The 23,578-nt window shown below is 30.1% G+C and overlaps 1 protein-coding gene across 2 annotated transcripts in view; it reads right to left on the minus strand.

Annotated features, from left to right (window-relative positions):
- The window catches only part of LOC145248188 (uncharacterized), a 558,365-nt gene that overhangs the window by 251,321 nt on the left and 283,466 nt on the right, over positions 1 to 23,578 (minus strand). For both annotated transcript variants that reach the window (XM_080110044.1, XM_080110045.1), the window contains exon 4: positions 21,167 to 21,243. The gene's annotated coding sequence lies outside the window, so the exon portion shown is untranslated. The remainder of the gene's footprint in view (positions 1 to 21,166; positions 21,244 to 23,578) is intronic.

A 23,578-nucleotide genomic window follows, 5' to 3' on the forward strand; every position in this document is an offset into this window, starting at 1 on the left:
TATATAAATACATAAGTATATATATATACATATATAAATATATAAGTATATGTATATACATATATAACTATATAAGTATATATATACATATATAACTATATAAGTATATATATACATATATAAATATATAAGTAAAGTATATATATACACATATATAAATACATAATATATATACATATATAAATACATGATATATATATATATATATATAAATACATAATATATATATATATATACATATATAAATACATAATATATATATACATATATAAATACATAATATATGTATACATATATAGATACATAATATATATATATACCTATATAAATATATAATATATATATACATATATAAATGCATAATATATATATATACCTGTATAAATACATAAGTATATATATACATATATAAATACATAAGTATATATATACATATATAAATACATAAGTATATATATACATATATAAATACATAAGTATATATATACATATATAAATACATAAGTACATATATATACATATATAAATACACAAGTACATATATATACATATAGAAATACACAAGTACATATATATACATATATAAATACACAAGTACATATATATACATATATAAATACACAAGTACATATATAAATACATATATAAATACAAAGTACATATATATATACATATGTAAATACACAAGTACATATATATACATATATAAATACACAAGTACATATATATACATATATAAATACACAAGTATATCTATATATACATATATAAATACATAAGTATATATATATATGAATACATAAGTATATATATATAAATACATAAGTATATATATATATATATATATATATATACATAAGTATATATATATAAATACATAAGTATATATATATATATATAAATACAGAGGTATATATATATATATATAAATACATAAGTATATATATATAAATACATAAGTATATATATATATATAAATACATAAGTATATATATATATATAAATACATAAGTATATATATATATATAAATACATAAGTATATATATATAAATACATAAGTATATATATATATAAATACATAAGTATATATATATATATATAAATACATAAGTATATATATATATATGTAAATACATAAGTATATATATATATATAAATACATAAGTATATATATATATAAATACATAAGTATATATATATAAATACATAAGTATATATATATATGAATACATAAGTATATATATATGAATACATAAGTATATATATATATGAATACATAAGTATATATATATATGAATACATAAGTATATATATATATGAATACATAAGTATATATATATATATGAATACATAAGTGTATATATATGAATACATAAGTATATATATATATAAATACATAAGTATATATATATATAAATACATAAGTATATATATATATAAATACATAAGTATATATATATATATGAATACATAAGTATATATATATATGAATACATAAGTATATATATATATGAATACATAAGTATATATATATATGAATACATAAGTATATATATATGAATACATAAGTATATATATATATGAATACATAAGTATATATATATATATATGAATTCATAAGTATATATACATATGAATACATAAGTATATATATATATATGAATACATAAGTATATATATATATATATATGAATACATAAGTATATATATATATATATGAATACATAAGTATATATATGAATACATAAGTATATATATATATAAATGCATAAGTATATACATATAAATGCATAAGTATATATATATATATATATATATATATAATAGATAAGTACATATATATACATATATAAATACATAAGTATATCTATATATACATATATAAAAACATAAGTATATCTATATATACATATATAAAAACATAAGTATATCTATATATACATATATAAATACATAAGTATATCTATATATACATATATAAATACATAAGTATATCTATATATACATATATAAATACATAAGTATATCTATATATACATATATAAATACATAAGTATATCTATATGTACATATGTAAATACCATTATATATATAGATATACAAAAATACATAATATATACTAATATATAAAAATACATAATATATACTAATATATAAAAATATACAATATATGCTAATATATAAAAATACATAATATATACTAATATATAAAAATACATAATATATACTAATATATTAAAATACATAATATATACTAATATATAAAAATACATAATATATAGTAATATATAAAAATATATAATTATATATATACATATATAATACATAATTATATATGTATTCATAGATTAAAAAATACATAATTACATATATACAAACACACGCACATATATAATTCAGTAAATAATTATATATATATATATATATATATATATATATATATATATATATATATATATATATATATATATATATATATATAAGTTGAGTTTTTTTTTCTCGTTCCGACATTGATTTTAAAATCCTGCATTTTCGATTTAAAAATTATTAAAACGAACTTTTGAATATACTCAGTTATGGATATGCAAACTACTACATGAAGGTTAACTAATTTTCATATTCCTTAAAAAAAAATTAGTTAATTACCTACTTATTGTATTTAGTAATTTCTTATTAGATGAGTGGTTCTATTTCACTATTACACTGAATTCTATTGATGCATGGTTTCTACATTCTGCATAATTGCATAGAATAGAATTTTAGATGAAAACGTTCTAGCACACAGTTGGTTGGCTGATTTTGTTTTATGGCATATCAACCCTTTTCAGGTTATTTAATGCCGAATCCAGTTATTTTGAAGAAAAATTTAATAGAATATTTTTTTTTCAAGTCGGTTTCTATTTAACCCATAGTTTGAGCCTTAACAGGCACTACCACTCTGGGTCAAAGTGGATCTGGGAGCAATTAAAGAGTGGCTCCACACTCCAAAACCTGCAAGCTGGGGCCTCACCATCGGATGTAGTTTAAGGTCAGATGCAGGACTTCTAGTACACAGAAATTTATATATATATATATATATATATATATATATATATATATATATATATATATATATAAAAGTGACCTTGTCGATATTGTGCAAAAAAAAAAAAACCTCTTAAAATCCTCTTGGAATCTACAAAGTTGATATTTGATGCTCCACAAACCTTTTCCAGGAGAACGTCAATGTTTTTAGGAACTGTCAGTGTATATTTTTATTCTGTTTCATCATTTCCAATATGAGGGGGCCATTACAAAACATTGTATCTTGATACTCATGTATACTGATAAGAAGTTGCAAAGCTCAGATAAGACACCATGAAAAGTTGATGTCTATCTTTACTGCAGTTAAAAGCGAATAATTAGTGAAAATAAAAACTGTTTCCATAAGTTTAAAAATACCCCCCACCTAAAAAAGACAAAACTTTTCTTAATTGTTGAGATGAGGATTAGTTTTTCATATTATTTGGATTCTCCAGACTACTGTTCTCATCTTGAGTGGTATTTTCACGTTTCGCTCGATCTAACCTCCACTTTTTTCAGATGGATCTTGTATATAGTAATAATATGTAGTAATGGTAATAGATAGTGAATGTCTAGAAATAAAATAAATTTAAGGCCCCTAAGCAAGGACCTGTGGCGAAATTGTTAGAGTACTTGAAAAAAAATTGGTTGTAAAGTGATATTCTCCTGAAAGTTAAGGTTCGATCCTCAGTGTGTGCATCCGAAAAATACAATTGCAAAATATTTAGGACCTCTATCCAGTCATGGTTGATGGAACGCGAGCATTCTAACCCCGTGAAGTAAATAAATGGTTCAATTCGAAAGTTCGTGCAGATTCCCTAGTTCGACAAGATACACCTGAAGAAGATCGGAGGTTACACTGACTGAAACATGAAATGACACTCAAGATGGGAACAGTAGTCCGAAGAATGCAAATAATACGAAAACAAACAAACAAAAAAAGAAATCCATGAATTCAAAATCATTTATATATGCTTTCCTCTCTAAACATTTTCACTATCTCTCCTAAGAACTATCTCTCCTAAGAACTAGTCTAATGATATCGCAACAAGCGATTTTCTGAAATCGTAAAAAAAAAAAAAAATAAATAGATAAATAAAAAAATAAAAAAAAAATAAAAAAATAAATAAAAAAATAAAAAAAATAAATAAAAAAATAAAAAAATAAAAATTGCAGCTGGTCGCTTATTGAACTGGACACCAGAGAACTAATTAGTGGGCAGAGAGAGAGAGAGAGAGAGAGAGAGAGAGAGAGAGAGAGAGAGATAGAGAGAGATTCTCCATTCTCACAAATTACCCTTCCACACCTCCTAAAAAAAAAAAAAAAAAAATCAAATAATTGAAGCTGTGAAATAATCCAATATATAAAAGGCTATACGTCTGTCTTCATATTTTCAAACTCTATCTCCGCTTAAACAAAAAGTCACAGAAAGGCCTCAAATGATCGGATTTTTTACAGACCGTTCTTTTAAAACAAGTTTTAAGGGGTCAAAATTGAAAAAAAAAAAAAAAAAAAATCGTTAAACACTTTGTACATTCATCCTAATTTATTTTAATCAGTTCATATGCGTGTCACGTTGGTGCAGTGGTAACGTCACCAGCTTTAAATGATACAGTTTTGCTTTCGGTTTCGATTTTAACTGATGGCACCCAAATTCTGTTTTTTATTTTTTAAATCACGACTCTATAATAATATATACGAAACCTGGACAAATTAAAATATATTTAAGCGTCTTTTACGACCGGGCACTTCCCCTCCATCGCTAGTAAAATCTAAATCTGTAAAATAACAGCTGCTTACTGTTCCTACTCTTCCTGTTCTTGTTCTTACTGTTGATCGAAACCACTCTTTGTAATGAGATTGGTAGACAAAACGGTTGCACTAGCATAAAAATTGCAGCTGCCGATTTTTCGAGCATAAAGAATTGTGCATGTCCAGCCGTGAGTAGCAGAATTTTGATGAGAAGAAAGGTGAAGGAATTCAATAAACGTGAATCGATTCTTTTGCAAGAAATTGCAAAAAGAAAAAGAAATTTAAAAAAGAATGTATGCTGCCCAAAAGTAAGAGTGAAAATTTGAGCTCTTCTTTGTAAAATGCTTATAACATCAATGCTGACCATTCTCATAGAAATAAACCATAAAAAAATCTGATAAGATATTGTCTGTTCGTCCAAGTTGTTGCATAAATATATATTTTTTTAATACGCAAATAAGGGATTACCATATTGGCAACCGTCGTAAACGTGAATTGTCTCATGTACCAATAAAAAGTTAAATTGTTTTGAACTATAAAAATTATTTCCAACGCTATTGATAATGTTTACCTATTCATTTATTATTTATTTTTTTTTACTAGCAATTCTGTCTGGCTTTGCTCGGGCCTTATGTACTGTTCGTAGCTTTATTTGGCTACATATGTTATAGGTAAAAATGGTCCAACATCTGAAACATATGTAACCAAACAGATAAAACGGTAATAAAAAAAATAAAACACATTTGCTCTGCAATAGTATTGAGCACTCTCTTCAGGTTTTTACTAATAACCAGTTTTACCATATATATATATATATATATATATATATATATATATATATATATATATTAAAAAGTTTGACTTATGTCCAGGTAACCTATATCTAAAATTTAAAGTGTTTAGACCCACAATTGGCGGAGGAGTTTGGTATAATTTCCAAAACTTTGACCCCTTGACAGCAAAATTTCTGGCCGAAAACCGATTAAAAAGATTTCCCCGAATCTCAATACCCCTTATGTCAAATCTCGAGTCTGTAGACTGAAAATTGACAGAGTAGTTTGTTAGGGAAATGTACACACACACACACACACACACACACACACACAGACAATTTCACAGATATATAGATTATCACTTATATTTGAATTCGTGTTTTGAAAGATAACGTAAATCATAAATCTATGTCGTAACGCCAAAGCTCTATTTTGTTAAGATAATGTTTTAATCTTTGTTTATTTTAATTTACCTACTTTCCAGTGTTGGTTTGTGAAAGTGTTGCTCTGATTGAAATAACTATTACAGAGAAAAGGATCCAATTTCGAATATTAATTTGAACTTGACACTTGAGGTTTGCAGGACTTGTTATTAACCACTTAGCCACTGGTAGAATGTTAGAATAAAGATCACAATTTCTTTCAATTTCCAGACTTTGAATTCTGGTCATAGCATCAGCAATATTCTTTTGGATTTGTTTTTTATTCTCCATTTCTTAAAATGATTTAGCTCTCTGATATTTTCGAAATAAGACAATTTTCACAAGATATTTATTAAGTTTAACAAATTGTGACTAACCAACCAATGGACGGACAGACAAACAAAATCTATTTTTTCATATAAGATAGATCTGATGATCTTTGATAACAAAAAAATCATCACGTTTTCTGAATTTTTGAGATAAGGATTTATTATTCATATTATTTGGATTCTTTGGACTACTCTTCTCATCTTGAGAGACCAGTGGTAGATGCAACAGCCCAAATGTGGGAACAATACTCCGTGCTTGGACGAATTGTAGCTTCGTAAAGGCAGAGAACATTCTCTGGTGAGCAAATTTCTAGCGTGGCAGAGGGATCCAACCTTCTTTGCAGCAACCCTGGCAATGTCCTTAATACATTTGTTCAAATTCATGTGCCTGTGAGTATTAGGCTGAGGAGTTTGAAAGATGAGCTCTTATGTAGCATATTATTAGTCATGGCAATCAGTGGTTGAGAAAGGTTTTTGTAGTTGTAGGAAAGAAGCTTAGTCTTAGTAGCATTGAATGTTACCAACTCTTTACTGCCAATTTCACTAGAGACTAAACGTCGTTTTCTTAGGCGTCTGCTATTACCTTGGATATGTGGGAACTTCTGCATTACACGGACGGCGCCATTTTTGTTGTTGTGTTTCACTAAACTGTCGCCAGTTGGCGCTTCAACCGGATTTAAAAATGACAATAAGTCGACCAAGTTCATTTATTTCATTCCATTCAAACTGTTTATTAATTAAACAATTAAGACTATCATGTGTGTGTGTGTGTATATATATATATATATATATATATATATATATATATATATATATATATATATATATATATATATATATATAAAACTTTGTTGACCCTTCAACAGGTGCTACAAAAAAAAAAAAAAATTAAAACTATATTTTGTTACAGTAACAATTTTACTTTAATTCCAAAAATGTTTCGGAAAAATACAAAAAATCCAATGTTGTTTTACCTCGAAAAATATTTCATTTAAATTATTCAGAAAAAAAAAATCCAATCTTACTTTAATTCAAAAAATGTTTCGGGTGAAAAAAAGTTCAATGCCGCTTTAATTTTTGATGATTCAAAAATTGTTTTTGTTTTATTAAAATTATATTTTCTTACGCAGACTTTTAATTAAATGTTCTTACAATTATATTTTGATACATTTTTATGCAATAAATGTTTTGGTTTTCAAATATATCTGTGTTCGGAAAAGGAATTTATTTCCAATGTTATTTGACCAAGAAGAAATTGGAATTATCGCTCCCTGACAATGGCGCCGTCCGTGTAATGCAAAAGTTTCGATATGTGTACATTCGGTTTTCCCCCATGAGTAAGTGGTGTCGTCAGCAAATAAACCCATCCCGGACACAATTTTATCATGGAGATCCCATGGCCTATACTTCGGAAATATGTCATACAATATGGAAAAGTAAGGCTTAGATAAGACTTTGGCTCATCCTTACGTTGTCAAGCAGGCGTAATAATCTAATGACTGACTTATGCTTTTGTTTATCTACGTAGATATTTTAAAGTTACGCCTAAACTGTTTTTCTTATAACGTTTGTCCAACACAAATTTATTGTACATAAAAGTTGATAACGTTAAGTCGTGCGTTATCAACTGACTGACATATCTCTGTACGTTTGAATTCCCCATATGTTGATTGCTTTGTATATATATATATATATATATATATATATATATATATATATATATATATATATATATATATATATATATATATATATATATATATATATATATTTAATTCGAAGAGCGGATGTTATTTTGATCGTGTACACCAACCAGAACAAAAATGTGGAGTCAGGTGGGCATGGGTCGACTATTTTCAAAAGAGAAAGAGGCGGGGAGGATATTACACAGCTTAGAGCAAGAAGGATTAAAAAAAAAGATAATGCGAAGTGTAAAAACGCCCCCCCCCCCCCATCTGTCTGGAGTCGTTCAGATCAGCACAATTCTGAGTGTACATCAAATCTCTTCATCATCACCTTTATATATATATATATATATATATATATATATATATATATATATATATATATATATATATATATATATATATATTATTGGGACGATTAACCGGAATCGGAAAAATTTGGGGTATCGGAATCGGTATCGGGAAAATTGATGCCTATTTTCTGATGTCAAAACGATTCTTTATTTTTATTTGATTTTGTTTAAATCAAAATCTTCCATTGCTGGTAATAATGATAAAAATAATAAACATTTATTGATTTTAAAATACCAGTAAAGCTAAAATCGATAGGTCCTTTTCCACAAGTGTATTTTGACGTTTAGGAAAATATCTGCATATTTAACATGTGTTTTTACGAAAATCCGGGAAAATAACAATCTTATAGTTAAATAATTAGTGACTTATAAGAATCGGGAATAATACTGGAATCGTCCCATTACGAATATATATATATATATATATATATATATATATATATATATATATATATATATATATAAATGAAAGAGGAGAAATAATAAAGTTTTATTATTATATCATCAGACAAATGAAGAAAAGTAAAAGGGGAAATTTAAAAAAATAAAGAAACTTCCTTAGGCCATGGCATTTCAAAGCTAAATTCTTCTCATCAGAAGAGGAGAAGGGCCAAAATCATACAAAATGCAAATCTAGATCAAAACTGGCTTAATAACATTTCTATATGAAATAAATGGAATGAGAATGAAAGAAGATATAGGAGTAAATCTGAAATATATATAAATGTATGTAGGTAATAGTAAAAAAAGGAAAATATGGGTCACTATGAAATGATGGGGATCATTGGAGAAGAGCAAATAATAAAAGAAAGAAAAAGCTGGATGAGAAAATGGAGAAAGAAGTAAAGAAGAAAAAGAAAAAAGGGGGAAAAAGATACGGAAATACATATATTTATTTATATATGTATTTCCGTATCTCCCCCCCCCCACCTTTTTCTTCTGATCTAAAAGTAAAAAAAAAAAAACAACTAAAAGTACGGATTAACAAAAGCAAAAAAAAAAAAAAAAAAAAAAAAAAATTTACAATGTTAAAAAAAAAGGTCCAAAATAAGAAAATTTAAAAAAATAATATAAGTGCCCTTGTCTGACTGAGAAATGGTGTCTACGAAACTCCTGTCAATTTTTGGTCTACAGACGTGAAACGATATTTAGGGGATTCGAACCCGTGGAAGAAATTCGACTTATTCTTTAGCTGGTAAAAATAGCTGCCAAGGGGTCAAAATTGAAAAATAAATGTACTTGACAGGTTTAAGTCGACTTAAAGTGATATTGCATGCATGCACAAATATGCATTTATATGTTAAAATCGGTTCATGTTTAACAAAGTCTAGTCGAGAGTAAAGGTTATTGAGTATACGGAGGTCACCGAGACAACAGCGTAGTAAACGTTAGCGGTGGAAATTGAGTAAACTTTGATTATTTAAGGGACCGGCTTAACAAGAACTTGTTTACATTGAACTTGAAAATGACCATGTATTTGGCTGGAAAGTAGGCCAGCAGAACACTACCATTTGCGATATAAAATTTTACCCATTAAGCAGCAGCTTAGTATACTCTGTTGCTATCCCCCTCAAATAAGGAGATAAAGCCTAGGAGGTTGTTATCATGACAAACGAACATATACTACACTACCCTCCCAACAAAAGAGGAGATAATGACAGAGGATGGTCTCATGACAATAGAACAGATATTACCCTCTCCTTGAATTGTACATTGACAGACAGTATATAGTATCGGCTCCAGGCAGATATCCAAACTATGTTAGTAATAGATAGTAACTATTGGTTTGGAATTAAAGCTTTTGGAATTTGAATGATCTTCAGAAATTAATTTCGAGTTCGGAAATATTACTGTACTTTTCTTAGTCAAACTTTAAAACGATATCATAGTCTGCATTTTAAGATGGCATTTATAAACTATGATCCAGCGTAGACGGGTATTTCAACAAGTTAGAAATGCGACAATTTGCTGTATGTAATGAACCCAATGAACCTGAAGTGATCCGGACACCCCACCAAGTCCTAAATCAGACATAGTCCGCCCCTTTTACCATTAATTCTACGCCGTGTTAAAGGTTAGCATTGGTTAAGAGCATTCGATGCTGTCGGCAGTTATTCGCGGTTGTGCTCTTTGGCATTTTAATTTTAGACATTCGTTTTTAGTGATCTGTGAAGTATCATTGTGGGCGAAGGCTACATATATCAACGGTAACGTTGCTTGCGCACTCAAGCGGAAACATTTTTGCTGCTCGGCAAGAAAATCTCATGGCTAATTTTTCCAATGTTTACTAAAATGACACCCCTATCTTGTATTCAAATTCTATAAGTGCTTTGGTGTTTCTTCAGAATAGTGGGATTTTAAGCAAATGCATTTCAGATAACAACATTATTACGTTCTTATGCGTCATGTCGAAATTCGTATAGATTCCAAAAATTATGAAAAATGATCCAGGTGAAAAAGTGCTAGATCTAATTTTTATCCAAAAAATAAATAAATAAATAAATAAATAAATTTAAAAAAAAAACAGAAAAACAAAGCATGCAAACTATCGGTCCGACATTTTGTATTTTGGAATTGCGGATTTTAATTTAAAGAAACGAAAGCATGGGAGATAAGTCAGATTATTATACTGAATTTATTCTAAAGAATTGTTCCACATTTGGCAAGAAAATCTTATGGCTAATTTTTCCAATGTTTACTAAAATGACGCCTCTATCTTGTATTCAAATTCTATAAATACTTTGCACGTAAAATACGTCAAAAACTATTAGAATTAAAGTTTGATCTGTTTTAATGTTTATTTTCAACAAAATGCTAGGCGTATTCATAAAGTATTGAAATGTGAACTGCATTTACTAAGTGAGAAACTAACGATGGAGTTTCTATTTGGGATCAGTTACAATCTACCCCCATCTTCTCTATCAAGTTTTTTCGTTTATGACACGTCGTATGTATTTCTAGAGAACAATGTTACTTAAAACCAACAGGTTTTCGTAATTTATCGATTTTTATAAAATCGATTTAATTAATTACTGTTAACATCGCACAAAATTATCGCATCTGTATAGAAAAAACAAAGACAATAAAATTACAAATGAATAACACCGAACATTAATTTATTATAATATTGAAATATAAACTGTATTTATTAAGAGGAAAACTAATAATGAGGTTTCTACTGGGAACAGAGAATTTTAAACTCGCTTTTAAATGGGATTTTTTTTTATTACAAGATCTAATATTTGATAAAATAATCAGTGATAAAAGTGCAAAGTCCAAACTTATATATAAAAAAAAGTTTTATGGGACGTATTCTTATTTATTATTAAATATTATTATGTAATCACTATGGGCTAGAACCCTAATCCACGCTGATGATGGCTGAGAGCTAGAAACATGCATGTTCATGGGCATATCTTTTATGCACGTAATAATATTTAATAATAAAACTGTACATATATAGTAAAATGTGAAAATATGTTTATGACAATTAAGTTAAGCAGAGACATCCACATTTAAACAATCTATTCACCTTATTAATCCTTATCCTCGAATGTATTTTTAGACTTGATAAATGGTAACTCGTTAGTAAAAATACATTATATATATATATATATATATATATATATATATATATATATATATATATATATATATAACAGCCATTCAATTAATCGTTTTTTCCAGTTTTTCTATTGAATCAAAACGTCAAAGACAAGAGTCACTCGAGGATGGGGGAGGGGTAAAGGCGATGGAATGATTTTCAGCCAAAGATAAAGGAAACTGTAACAGTGTGTATGCGCGTATGTAAATGCATGCGAAATGACGTCAGCAATGAGGAAAAAGAAAGACTTTAAAAAGGAGATCACATTTGAGATGAAAATAACCTTTGAGATCACGTTAGAGGCATGGATGACATTCAAGAGCGTGATCACGTGAGGAAAGCCACGGCAGTAGCAAAACAAGCGAGTTGAAGTTCTTTTCTATTCTTTGTCTGCTTTGCGACTGAGGCATACAACGTGTTAGTTCTCTTACAACATTACAAAACTATGGGAGTATTAACACTGATCAAAGGTATGAACTACGATTACTCGTGGGTCAGTTTATGACAAGAATTTGTTGAAATTGGATTTGAAGACAACCAAGTTGTAGTCTAAAAGAAAGCCGTCTAGGGGTTGTGCGTTTCACAGACGGTAAGTTAAATAACCTAAGAAGTGTTAATATGCCATAGATAAGAAAAAAAAAGGATAAAATACATTATACAACCCGGATGTTGTTACTGTTGTATATTGCAAACCGAATTTCTCGTAAATGTTCGGTATGTTTGAACCAACAATGATGGGTACTTGTACATCTATGTTATCATGCTGAAATAATGTTATTATTTAGAAAGCCATTCTTAACATGAAAAGAGGATGTTTTGTAACTATTCTGTAATCTTACCTAACAATTTTAAAACAAATATATCGTAAAAATTGAATTTAACTTAAAAATACCATTTGTAAAAAAATTAATAAAATAAAATAACAATTTGAACGGGTTTCTGAATGTTTTTAGCAGCGCTCGACATATTCCTGCAGCGACGCCAAAAGCCTGTCTAGCCCGAGCAGACATTTAGAAGAAATCTGGTTCGCAATATGCACAATTACCAACTTCCGGTTCGTACAATGCATTAGCACCAAAAATGTTAAAAAGGAACAATGGACAAACTAGATCTGTTTTACAAAATAATACAAAAGGTGTGTTCAGAAATAACCAAGACAAAAGCTGCATTGATCAAAACGAACAATGAATGCCCATTCTTCAAAGTTTTCATAGAGGATCTAAATTTCTTCCCTAATACTAAAAAAATAAATAAAAATAAAAACTAATAAAATAATAATAAATAATAAAAAAAACAAGTAGGAAAAATATAGAAGGTAAAGAATATAAAAACAACAAAAATATTATAAAAGAAAATTAAAAAAACAAAAAGAAATCAAATGAAACCCTGATCTATAAAAACTGTATTTAACAATGAGCAATGTGTTCAAAATATATCTAGCCTAAAAAACTGAATTGACCCTAAATAAGAACAATAAACAACTATTTTTTTAAAAACGTCCGATTGTGTCTATAATCACTGTATTTACCAATATAAATGTTCATTTTTTTTTTTTCAAAATAGGGAAAGCGTTGAACAAGTATCGAAGCTTACACTCCTCTCCCACACATAACTGTTAGATAGTAAAGGAGAGAGAGAGAGAGAAAACGAGAGAGAGAGAGAGAGAGAGAGAGAGAGAAAACGAGAGAGAGAGAGAGAGAAAACGAGAGAGAGAGAACACGAGAGAGAGTGAGAGAAAACGAGAGAGAGAGAGAGAGAGAGAGAGAGAAAACGAGAGAGAGAGAGAGAGAGAGAAAACGAGAGAGAGAGAAAACGAGAGAGAGAAAACGAGAGAGAGAGAGAGAGAGAGAGAGAGAGAGAAAACGAGAGAGAGAGAAAACGAGAGAGAGAGAGAGATAGAAAACGAGAGAGAGAGAGAGAGAGAGAGAGAGAGAGAGCAAAGGATCTGATTGGTTGGGTAATATCGAACAGTTTTTTTTTTATTATTTACTTGCCTCCTCACGAAGAAAGAGTTAGACACAAGGTCGGCATTTAATGTGGGAGGAAACCAGCTCCCCCAAAAAAGGGGCACTCTAGTCAGTAAAAAGAATAAAAAATATATCAGTCATGAAGAATTTCTCCTTCATTAACCGAAACCAAAAACGTGTAGTGCAGCATCCGAAGAATAGACCCGAAGGCCAAGGACAATATCGAATAAAGAGATTGTTCCTTTGAAATAGTAGTTAAGTCAGTTGATGGGAGGCAGCCTTAGCAAACAGGTGGTGAGATGAAGATGCACATAAGAAAATGCATTTTCTACTATTCTCATCTTGAATGCTTTTCTCACAACCTTTTGGCCAATGTAACCTCGGAACTTCTTCAGGTGACCCTTTTCAAACTTAAAAATCTTGATGCCAGACTAGGCAATCTATACAAAGATGAGAACCGTAGTCCAAATAATCCAAACAATACAATCTATCAATCCTCATCTCAAAAATTGTGAAACACTGTCAAGTCTTTAAAAAGTACAACTGATCTGAACGGTAATTGTTGAATAGCGGATGTTACATAGTGGACATAACACGTGTCCAGAAGAAATAACACCCAACTGATTGACACAGACACCCACCAGACCGGAAGAATACACATCTGCTGATTTGATACAATGGAAAGTTCATCTGTAGACACAGCAGATAAAAATCTATCTGTCATTAAATGAATGTAAGCAAAATCTCCAAATGTGTGTTGCAATTGTGGTTGCATAGGCGTCCAAAAATGCTATATCAACTTGCCTGAATTGAGATCACAAAATAAAAAGGTGTCTGGTTAGTGAATTTGAAAAATTGAATTTTGTCAAATCTATGCTCCTTTCATTCTCCAAGTCTCATTTGGTAGTTTACTTGTTACACATATACATTTATGGACACAATTCTGTTTGTTCAAACTGTTACCCCCTTTTTTTTTCCAGCCAATAACTAACATAAAGCTCATACCATTCCCTTTATTGCAGCATCCTACCACCATACTGACCAGATTATAGTAACAGAAGTCCCTCTCTTCCTGCATGCTACCAACAAGCAATCTGAATAAAGTCATGGAACTGTACATATGCATTTAATTTTTGCTGTTAATTTTTCACTTATGTCTTTAACCAAACATAAAACATGTGATTAAAGAGCATGCATGGATATTACATTTAGAGATGAAAGCAAGCAGGCATGTTTGCAAGTAGTTCTTAAAATAACAGCCACTGTTAAACACGACTCTGACGGATTCTCTCTCTCTCTCTCTCTCTCTCTCTCTCTCTCTGACCGAAGAATATATCTAAGAATAAAATAAAGAACTATATATTTTGGATAGAAATATGTTTTGTGTTGTTTCATTGTAATTGATAATGAGCTGACCAAAGATACAGCTTACTAGAGAGCGTGCTACCTGCGTGGATTAACTAAAAACTTCTGTTTGAAATTATATACAGATTCCCTGAGTTCGACAAGTTACACCTGAAGAAGTTTGGCGGTTACAGTGACCGAAGCAATGTAAAAAATATCACTCAAGATAATAACGGTAGTCTGAAGAATCCATATAATAAATGAATCGGCATCGTTATATGCAACATTGGCATTCATAGAACTTCTTTGTTGCATTAAAAGGTAAAAGTATTCCTTGCTGTCTGCAGTAATTGCACATGTGCATTTTGAAATTTGTTATTTTTAGACATTCTTTGTGGAAATATAGGAAGTATAATGCCAGTACCTACATGAATTGACAGAATAGTTTGTTAAAGATAAAAGTAATTTGTGTATGCACGTGTGTGCGTGGGGGGGGCATCCCCTACTAGTTGCAATGATGGTAAAAGCACTAGCTTGCACAGTGAGGCACATTGCAACAGTCATGTCATTTCATACAGCTTATTCTTTATCTGTTATTTCTTGAAGATGTACCTGGCGTTGCCCGGTATTAAATGTAACGTTAAATTAAAAAAAAAACAAAAACAAAAAAAAAAACACGGAAACATGTGCATGCGAATATTATGTCTTTTTCTAAACAGTTCACTTCTTGTAAGTAAAAAGAAAAAAAAATACTCGAGCTGAGATCGAAACCAAAACTTAAAGGCAATGAGCCAAGTATAATAATCATGAGGCCAGCTTGACACGATCTTTAAAAACTGTTTCCAAATCTACTTATTCTTAACATAAGAAATCTGTCATGTGAACCATTCACGCATGCACATTCGTAAAACAGTTTACAAACAGATAAAACCCGATGCCCCCCAACCCCCACGTACCAATTTTTCAATTTTTACCCTTTTTTCAGGATGAAATCCGATTGAAAAGTTTTCCACATATTTGAATACCCTATATACCAAATTTCAAGTCTGTAGATTAGAAATTCATTGCGTATATAGGTTGAGAAGTGTACTCACACATTCTCACTTTTATAGATATATAGATTTATAACTAATGGTTCCGATATTGTATTAAATTCTATACTAGATCTGCTTAGTCGGTGATCGTCGACCGGCACTTCTTTAAGCCATCTTACTATCCTCCATTCTTTGTCTATAGTTTTACTTCATCCCATAATAGTAGATGGTTTCCTTTTTCCCATCTATTTGTAGTCAGCCATACCTAAGTTTCATGTTCATGTTTTGTGCTTGTTAGTTAATTGTTATTTTAGTTGAAATTGGGTGTGTGGAGGTTCTTATTGATTTCCAAGTCTTCTTTTTTTTTTTTTTAATGAAAATCGCTCCATATAAAGGCATAAAGCCACTTGATGCAAGAAGTTAAAAAAAAAATACTACTTCAAGGTCAAAAACTTACCAACGATAAGAAAAATAAAATAGATTCTGACCCAGGAAACAGCAATTCTTTCCTCTTTGTCAGAAACATCACTCCTGGAACATGAGGACCAAAGGACAAAATAAAAGAAATGAGAGTCACACGGCTGCCGAAAGGAAACCGAAAATCCACTTTCTATTCTCATTAAATTATAACGTGGCATTGAGTTAGTAAAAAACTCTTGAGATTTGAACGAGGAATAAATGTCCAATCATATTTCTTCTGTTATTCACCCTTACATCTTCATTATATTCCATCCCTTCATTTTCAACTGAAAAAACGATGCGGTTCTCTAATCGATCCATTCTGCTTCAGGTTTTTTTTATTTCTATCTGAAACCTTTCACAGCTTTGATGAATTAATAATGACATAGTCAGATCTATTCCCGGCTTCCTTTGTTTCAGCTCGTTTGACTCTTTGGTCTAGTGGTCTCCATCAATTCACTGTTCTGATACCTCATTGTAAGTACAGCTTCCTATTCCAGTAGTTTTTTTTTTCTCCAAGAACTTCAATATTATAGAACTCTGCCTGCTGATTGTTTTCATCATACAAAGAACCTTGTAAAAACTAAGGTATCTCCGACAAAATGCTAAAATCCAAAACCTCTGATAAATCTGGGACACTTTCATCCCTGTTATATACAATGGGGTGAATAGCAGGAATTAATATGCAACACATCTCAGGGAGAAATTACCCATTTTCTTGTTGAATTGTTGAGCATCGAACTCAGATATAAAAGGTATCAATCATGGGTCCAATTCTCTTCTTGATCTTTATCAAAGATCTCTCAAATCATATTCTACGATCATTTGTATGCATTTATGCAGATGACACTATCATATATAGTAACACTTCAAAGCCCAACAACAACCAAGATTTTTCTGATTCTCTCTCTTCTGATCTTGAGAGTAAGGTACAATTGGAAAAGAAACATGACTGCATCCAAAACCAAGCTGCCATCTTTTACCACCAACGCTCTAATCCCTACCCAATTGAAATGAAAGACTCTTATCTCGAGGAATCAGCCTGCCATAAGAACCTTTTGAGCCTGACTTTCACTCGTGACCTGAAATCGAGGAATTACATCAGATCTGTTGTTGCTAGTAAAAAAAGGCTGGATCATTCTACCACTCCAGAAGGTATCTAATTCCTTGCACAATCCTATACCTGTATAAGAGTCAAATATGTCCTTAGATGGAGTACTGTTACCACATCTGGGGAGGAGCAGCTAAGCTTAACCTCTCTTGTTCATGGTTCAAAACCAGTTTCGAAATTTAGTAGGTCAAGCCATCTTCTCTACCATACTTTCTTTCTCACAGAAGAGATGTAGCAAATTTATTTCTGGTCTATAGTTATTTTTATGATAGGTGAAATATCTATTGTCTTTCCGGTAGGACACTCGTCTACCTACAACAGCTTCCCCCCCCCTATTATTATCTGTGGCTAAAACTAAGTGAAAAAAAAAATTAACTAGAAACTGCTGCAAATCCTTACATCTACACACATTTTTTTCAAGATTCGGAGCAAAGTTTTTTCAATCTGTGTCTGCTCTGCCATCTTGTATCGCAGCGAGATATGGGCTCCAAACACTTCTGATCTGAAACAGCTTTGATGAAATAATAATGCTGACATAGTTAGATCTATTCCCTGCTTCCTTTGTTCCAGCTCGTTTGACTCTTTGGTCTAGTGGTCTCCATCAATTCATTGTTCTGATACCTCATTGTAGTACAGCTTCCTATTCCAGTAGTTTTTTTCCAAGAACTTCAATATTATAGAACTCTCTGCCTGCTGATTGTTTTCCTCCTACAAAGAACCTTGGTCTTTTAAAAACTAAAGTTAATATGCATCTGCTGTCTTTGCGATAATCATTTTCCATTCTTCTTAGCTCCTTACATCAAGTGGCTTCACATCTTGTCTGGAGCGATTTTCATAAAAAACAAACCAACTTGGTATTGCTGTGATTTCAGATACGTTATGCACTCTTGTGATTCATCCATATACAACATGTCACTTCTTACATCAACTCCATAATGTGCTTTGATATCTTAGACACTAAAGAGCGTGGTAAACCAAGGAAGACCTGAGTGCCTAAGAAGTGATCTGACTGATGTCAAGCTTTTGGGTTGGATCACATACAGTCCAGGCGTGAAACACTGACAGGTGTTGCCCACCCCAGAGTTCAGGACACTTCCAGCACCCTAAATACTAAACCTGGAAGAAAAGAACATTGTGTTTATTATTTTAAATGCAATGATTTTTTTTTTTTAATTTAATTTCATAACTTAATAATCTAAATAGACCTGAAGCACCTCTTCCCCCGGTTTTTCCATACTTTAAATTCAACCTGAGAGATACAGCGATCTTTAAATGTAAAACTCATATTTTTTTCTCTCTTTGAAGTATGGCTTCAAGGAGCCAACATTTTTGGAGTAGAAAAAAAAAAAAAAAAAAAAAAAACCGAACACGACTACCCTGCTGGAATCAGGTTTTAAAATATCAACATTAAAATGAATCTAATATCACAAGAGAGGAAATCAATACGAAATTTAACCGTGTACAAAACAATTTTAGAAAAATCTATCGATTCAAGCGTGTCAAGCTAAACTGAAATAATAATCAAAATGGAGTAAAGTTTCTAAAACTTCAAACAACAATTGAATGAAATAAAAGATGAATAAGATAATTACAACAAACCTGTGCCAAAATATCAAAACTAAACAATTGTAATTCGCACTCATTTTTTAGTATTGGAATCCTAATTCGTATTATTTTTGAGCCTGGCAATTCTATTTCATATTCTTAATTATTAAGCCTGGGAATACTATTTTATATTATTCCTGAGCGTGGGAATTCTAATTCATATTCCTAATTCATGAGCCTTGCAATTCCAATTCATATTATTCAATTTTGAGCCCCGAATCAAATGATTCATTTTTGAGCTTTGGAATCCTAATTGAACTTATTCATACTTAAGCTTTGGAATCCTAATTCAAGTTATTCATTCTTGAGCTTTGGAATCCTAATTCAAATTATTCATTTTTGAGCCTGGGATTTCTAATTCGAATTATTCATTTTGGAACCTGGAAATTCATATTTTTCAGTTTTGAGAAAATATTGACTGAAATCCAGACAATTTTTGCAGCTATTCTTGCTGGCCATTTTCAAATGTTTGTCTTACTTCGTAGCATTCTGGACTTTTTATTTAATCTCTTCTAAAGATTGTTATCCTAACAATGCCTTTATTTATATTAAGTCCCAGATTTAACTCGGTTTTATCTGCTTACTCAAAAGACAGAACCAAGATTTATTTGATCAAATATTTTTTTTTTTTACCAGGGGATGAACGCTTACCAAGACTCAAGTGCCACTCGAAGATAAGGGTTAATGAATGTTGGGAAGATTGAGACAACACTGGTGATGAGGATTACTTAAGAGGACGGATTAACAATACTTTGTTTACATCGAACTTGAAAACAATCATGTTAATAGTCAGCTGAGAAGCAGTCTCATTGTATTGTGTTCCACGGATAGGCAGCTCTAGGAAAGAACCTTTGCACTTGGAATTTTCGTTTAGCTTTAAGCACCGACAGAGAGTAAGGGAAATTATCGGCAGTTGTTGTGGAAAGAGGAGTATTTGTTGCAAATGTTTTGCTGTGGTGAGGCATAAATTGAAACTCAGTTGAGCATCTTCCATGAAATTAATGATAGAGATAGAAATATGTGGCGATAACAGAGGTCGAATGCAAATCAAATTTGGATGATAGCTCTAGAGTTGCTGTAAATTGTGGAAGATTTTAAGGTTTTGAAGGAAAGAAAAGGTGAACGAAGTGTATTTAAAGGTAATCAAAGAGTATAAGGAAAGAGATGAGAAAAATTGTGCAGAAATAATGGGAAGAGGCAGCAAGAGCAAAATATGTGGAGTAATTTAAGGAGTACGAATTTAGGGAGGAAATGCAATGAGTAAAAGAGAATGAAATTAAGACTAATGAGAAAGATGTGCAAAAAAAAAAGAGGAAAACAAAGCAGATATAATTGAGCAATAAAAAAGAAAGAAATTAAGCAAAAAAGAAAAATCAATGAAAGTGAACTATGTGAAAGAAAGACAAAAAGTGGCAGAAAGAAAAGAGTAAGCGAAAAAGTGAAGGAAAAAAAGAAAGAAAGAAAAGAGAGAGTAAAAAAGAAAAAAGAAAGAAAAATATAAGAGGAAGAAAATAAAATAAAAAGAAAAAAACAAAAAAGAAAACAAAAAGAGACAAGAAAAGGAGAAAAAAGAGAAAAGAAAAATTGAAAGAAAGAAACCGAAAAAAAGACAAAAAGGGACATAAATAAATCGAGAAAAACAAAAGAAAAATAAATATTTATACCTTTTCGTAATATTGATCTCATTGATCAACAAGTTGATGGGTCTTTCCTAAATATATATTGGCTTCGATGACTACACCTGAACGAAAAGAAGAAAAAAAAGAATTGATTTTAGAAAGAATAAAAAAAAAAATGGCAAAGAAAAGATAAAATTACTTTGATAAAAAAATAAAATAAAAAATCATACACTAGAAAAAATAAACAAAGAGAAATTCGTCGAAAAAAAAAAAAAAATGGAATCAATTACTTGGAGTTTTGTCAAAATTTACAACTGTAAATTTTCACGAGAAATTGATAAAGACAAATCTGCATGATGTATATTTCCTTGAAAAAGAAAAATTGATAAAAACTTATTGTAGCTTTATGAATATAGAAAAATAAATCAAAGCATTTCAATCGTGTGAGTTCTTCAGTGACAAATCTCTAAAGACAAGAATTCAAGAATTTCCATATTTCTTAGCCAAGTTCTTGAAAACAATTCAACGCGAATCAAAATAATTGAAATGACAAAAAAATGATTTAATAGAACAAAGTTGGCAATCACAGGATCGATATTAACAAGCACACTCTCATATAAAAGTGTGTGTGTGTGTGTGTGTGTATTCCTTTTCTTCATAGGTTCCGAAACGGTTGAGTCTATCTTTTGCAAATTTCACACAAAGGTAATTTATATGTTTGCCAAAAAATTCCATCTTAAAAATAGCTTTTCTCTCTTATAGATAAAAAAAAGAAGAATTTTTACAGGGGAATAGTTTACATTACATTGACTAACGGAAATAATAAAATCTCAGCAAATCATTTCTTCTTAAAAAACAAACAAAAAAACAGATTTATTGTCATTTGGAAATAGAGATAGAGCATTCGATAGAATGGTAGAATAGGGTAGAATCTCAATAGTAGAGCATTCAACTACAGATTGAAAGATCCCCCCGTATAAGCCCAGGTGTACCCCACCATTTCCTTTTAATTTTTTCTTATTAATGAGTTCAATTTCCAATAAAAGAGGTATCATTTAAAATCGCTGCAAATAATTTCTTTGCATATTTTAAAACTAAACATTAATCAGAAGTGACTTTTTTCAGGGCATTTATCATCAAACCCAAATATCAGCTGACGTGATATTGTAAACAAACACAGACGGAATTTGATGAACGACATCATCATTATTATTATTTTTTTTTTTTAATGTTTTTTTGCGAATTAGCCCACCAGGCAAATTATTCCTTATAATATATAATAATCAATAGAGGATTGATTCTATAATAATACATATGCAATCTATATAAATTAAAATATCATGTTTAAATGTAATGTACGACCGGGCAATGCCGGGCGGCCAGTTTATATAAGTAAATCAAAATTATATATACATCAAAGTTTTATTCTTATTCTAAAACTTTCTCAAGATGATTGATTTGAAGAATTCACATAAAGTTACAATGTTGAAAGAATTTTTTCCAACTGAAATAGTGGTTACAATTATAAAAATATATAAAAAGAATGTTCGTATTACTTGGATTCTTTGGACTACTATTCTCATCTGGAGTGTCATTTTCACAGCGTTTCGGTCGATGTAAACTTTAACTTTCGAATTGGTGTATTTTGTCGAACTCAGGTATTTTTTCTCTCAAACTCGGGAATTTGGACGGAATTTTGAATGGAACCCTTTACTTACCTCACGGGGGGCAGCATGCTCCCATTCTGCCAGTCTCGACTGGATAGAGGTCCTAAGTAATTCACAATTGTATTTTTTGGTTGCCCACACTGAGAATTGAACCTTAAACCTTCAGGAGAATATCACTTTCAATTGATTTTTCCAAGTACTCTAACCATTGCGCCAAGTTCGACAGAAACATTCCAGATTTTGACAAGATATACCTGAAGAAAGTCGGAGGTTACATTGACCGAAACATTATGAAAATCATACTCAAGATGAGAACTGTAGTCCGATGAATCCAAATAATACGAATAACCAATCCTCATCTAAAAAATTCAGAAACGTAAGGAAAAGAATGCTTTTTCTTTTTTTGTTTCGAATGCCCTATGACCGTTAGAATTCAAATTGTGATACTTTTATGATATGGAGTGAGTCTTTTTTTTTTTTTTTTAAATTATTATCGAGGTTATGCACAAATTTTAACAAACGTTTCATAAAAGCATCACAATTAGAATTCTAGCAATTATAGTTTGTTTAAAAAAGAAAAACATTATGTCATAATCGCACCACATTGTTTACAAATTGTAACAACTGTTTCGTTTGAAAAAAAATAAAATCTTTTCACGTCACAAACGCACCAAATATTTTCAAATATTGTACTTGCATGTTGTTTCTCCAACCATCTTGAGAAAGTCATGAAATAAGGAAGAAACGTCAATGAATATATAAATAATTTTGGTTTGTCCTTTTTCATTTT

The sequence above is a fragment of the Euprymna scolopes genome, chromosome 26 (assembly GCF_053919585.1).
Source record: "Euprymna scolopes isolate OS-2025 chromosome 26, ASM5391958v1, whole genome shotgun sequence".
NCBI lineage: Eukaryota > Metazoa > Mollusca > Cephalopoda > Sepiida > Sepiolidae > Euprymna > Euprymna scolopes.